Source organism: Pleurodeles waltl, chromosome 5, assembly GCF_031143425.1.
Source record: "Pleurodeles waltl isolate 20211129_DDA chromosome 5, aPleWal1.hap1.20221129, whole genome shotgun sequence".
NCBI lineage: Eukaryota > Metazoa > Chordata > Amphibia > Caudata > Salamandridae > Pleurodeles > Pleurodeles waltl.
In genome coordinates this window covers 586,285,638-586,288,916 of record NC_090444.1, presented here as the reverse complement: position 1 = coordinate 586,288,916, position 3,279 = coordinate 586,285,638, and the positions used below count along the sequence as shown (strand labels likewise).

Here is a 3,279-nt window from a genome sequence, read left to right as displayed (position 1 = left end):
AAACTCTGTGAGCGCTGAAATAATAACTGGCTGTGGCAGATGTCCTCACAATAGGGTAGAAAGGAGATGGGAACATAATATGTTAGAATGATTTAGTACAATTCTGGTGCGTGATGCGACGTTTATGCTTCAGTGTATGTGTAGAGCGCTAATGTTTCTGGATGAACAGATTAGGCTGGTTATATATCACAGTCTGATAAACACTTTATTTTACAATATGTCATAGAAGGGTGCGGGGAGCAGGTCAGAAGAAAGAAAATATGAAATCTGTGACTTTGATTGAGGCAGAGTGCACGTTTTTATTGACCCACGACGTAATTTCCTTTCACGGGCAGGATGCTAGCAGTTTCATGCTATATACAAGTTAATCCTTGTATTCAAAGCATGAGGCATATTTATCATGGTTTTGGGCTACGCAAAACCTAAGTCAGATCTACCAAGCTACACAAGGCCTTCTTCAGCGGCACTGCACAGCTTCATAAATCTAGAATAAGGCAAGGCAGTTCAAATCATTTTCTTGCGTTACTCTGGCCATGGGTGGCATTCCATCAGTGGAAAGCGGGTGATCCCACGCATACACCCATGGATTTTGGTGCTTTCCCACAATTACCATCACTGGTAAACCTGGGAATGTGTCAAAATGCTACGGCTTCGGCTATGGTGGCTGAACCTGAGTCCACCCTCTGTCTGTGTGAAGCAGCGGGCGGGTGGGCGCTGTGTCCCTCCCACTAAGTGGAATTCAGTGGGAAAACCTGATCACAATTAAGTATTTTGATATATTGTCCCTTCGGCCTCTTGCAGCAGGTCCTGTGCATGGCTCGGGCTCAGCAGGGGAGAGTGTTTGCATTCGGGCCGGACTCCGGCTCCTGTGGCGACCCTGTGTCACAGCAAGCGCCTTGAAACCCCTCTGACACCCCCCAATTCCCCCCCGGAGCTCCTTCTAGTGCAGATGAGTGCAAACTCAACCTTTACCCCGGTCACAGCAGGTCCACGCCTCAGGGGCGGTCCCTCAGTGTCCAGGGCAGCCTTCTGTCCGCATGTAGCACTTCCACGCCTCTTGACGAGGCTTCGAGCTGCTTTTCAGCAGTTGGGTGAGTGGTTACTACGCCTGAGGTGCAGGGGTGGCTGTTGAGTGTTGCTGCTCTCCCTGGGACCCCAGGAACATGCTTCAGCTTTAGTGCATCAGTTTGTGCAGTGAGGGCAGGATCTTGAGCAGGGTAAACAAACCCCCAGCACCTGTGGTCTGCAGAGGTGGAAAATCAGATCTTTATTCCTTTTCTGAATTTTCCATGCTTGCTGATGGTCTCCCTCCTCATAGGGATAAGGCTTTCACGTACCTTTAACTCTTAACACAGAGTGTTCGTTGGTCCGCCTTGCCACTCTGAAGTATCCCAGTCCCACGTGTGAATAGTTCACTCACCCAGCTGTTTTCTTTACCTTCTGTCACTCGCCCTGATTAAAAGAGTTAATCAGGACTGTAATTGCCACAGTGCAGCACTGTAGGGCTGCCCAGATTGGACTGTGGTTGGCCTTCTCTTTACGCTTTATCATGGAGCCATCGGACCTCCAGTCCCCCAGAGTGTGTCTTGACTGTCCCCAATGAGAAGCAATATGTTCGATCTTTTATATAAGTGACTATTCATACAATAAAATTCATATTTATCCTATTTACTTAGTTTGAATGCTCTGTAAACCCATTTACCACTCCCTTAGATCTATTCTTCCTCATTTGCCTATTTTTGTTTTTTTTTACTCAAATATTGACGGCTACCGCTAAATGTGCCCAGTTTTGGCAGGAAGCTGAGACACGAACTGATAAGCTGACTTCTCTAGAAGCACAACATCTGAGTCCCTGTATTTGCGATGAAGTCTGAAGCCAGTGGTAGCCTGCGACCCATAACAGGCCAATCTGGCAGCCTAGGAAAAGTGTCCAACCAGACTAAAACACACTTCAGGGTGTCTCTCTTCATTGACGCAGGAGTGAAGCGGGGCATGCAGTCCATTCCCGTTGCCACCGCCTGCACCATTTACAAGTTCTTCTGCGAGACCAGCCTGGACCCTTACGATCCTTGCCTGGTGGACATGTCTGCCATATACCTGGCAGGCAAAGTAGAGGAACAGCACCTTCGGACCCGGGATATTATCAACGTGACTCACAGGCACTTGAACCCAGGCAGTGAACCTCTGGAGATGGACGCCCACTTCTGGGAGATGAGAGACAGTGTTGTGCAGTGCGAGTTACTTACGCTGCGCCTTCTTAATTTCCGCGTCTCTTTCCAAAACCCACACAAATATCTCCTGCATTACCTTGTGTCGCTGAAGAACTGGATGAAGCGGCACTGCTGGGATCGGACGCCCATCGCACAGGCTGCTTGGGCCCTGCTGCGGGACAGGTCACCAGGCCTTATGTCTTCGATACGAGGCACAGCACATTGCGGTGGCCGTCCTGTACTTTGCCATACAGTGCTACGGTGTGGAGGTGCCAGCAGATGCGGAGACCGAGAGGCAGTGGTGGCAGGTTTTTAGTGAAGATCTTACCAAGCCGATGCTTCACAGCATTATCTCAGAACTGTTACAGATTTACACACTGGACACTGAGATTTCCTAGCTGTTGTGGCGAAAGGCTTCTGCCAGAGGACAGCAGGACAGAGGCAAGGGTTTAGGAGCCGTAATTCGAGCCATTGAATCGGTCTGTGGTACGAGGGGGCAGCGCTTCAGCACTGTGAGAGCTCGGCTCCTTCCATCTTTATCTTCCATCTTTATCCATTCATCCTGTGCTGGTACCGACACGATAGGCTTCGGTTGTCGGTGTTTCATCTGGTAGCTGAGACCCAGAATGTGGGATTTCAGTACAAGGGAGCAAATTGCAGCTTTAAGAACCATGGTTATATGGGTGCAACTATAAAGGAGTTGGTAGCAGTGTGTGCCAAAGAGACTTTTGTAGCTGTAGCTCCAACAATACCTTTCCAGATTTTTCCTGCTATTTGGGGAACGCAGCGTGATATTCCTCCAAAGTATACCCATTACGTCGCTTCCAGAAGTGGTACCAGTTGCTTTGGCAGGTGCTCTCGGAAAGACTATTCAGTGCCCCTTCTGAGCTCATCTGCTGACATGCAGATTTGTTGTGTGAGTTTTTTATGCTCATTTCTCTCACCTTCCTGATATGAACTTTACCCTTCCTTTTCACCCCACCCACTTCCTTATGTCAGTCATCCTTTCTGTGCGTCAAACTTACCAGTGTGTACCATGTATGGCAATTGATCACATCTACTCAATTTA

General features: G+C 48.7%; 1 pseudogene; it reads left to right on the top strand.

Moving 5' to 3' along the window:
- The first annotated feature begins 1,863 nt into the window (after nucleotides 1–1,863).
- LOC138297046 (cyclin-Q-like) lies at nucleotides 1,864–2,608 on the top strand (annotated as a pseudogene).
- The last annotated feature ends 671 nt before the right edge of the window (nucleotides 2,609–3,279 follow it).